Here is a 254-nt window from a genome sequence, read left to right on the forward strand (position 1 = left end):
GAGAAGTTAAAAATATAGATCAATAACACTTAAAAGGATAAAGACTTCATCAGAAAGCAACAGAGGAAAACAAAATTTATTAATGAGCACTTTAATGAAACACTGATGCAGAAATTCACAGGGATCTACAAAATTGCCAGATGTGAGTGGCAGCATCAGTGTTTTGTGTATTTTAAACTGTTCAAAGAAGAGACAATACTTTCTGTAAGTCTATTCATCTGTCACAATTCTATTAAACTGACAGCTTGTGGGAA

Source organism: Archocentrus centrarchus, chromosome 7, assembly GCF_007364275.1.
Source record: "Archocentrus centrarchus isolate MPI-CPG fArcCen1 chromosome 7, fArcCen1, whole genome shotgun sequence".
NCBI classification, from domain to species: domain Eukaryota; kingdom Metazoa; phylum Chordata; class Actinopteri; order Cichliformes; family Cichlidae; genus Archocentrus; species Archocentrus centrarchus.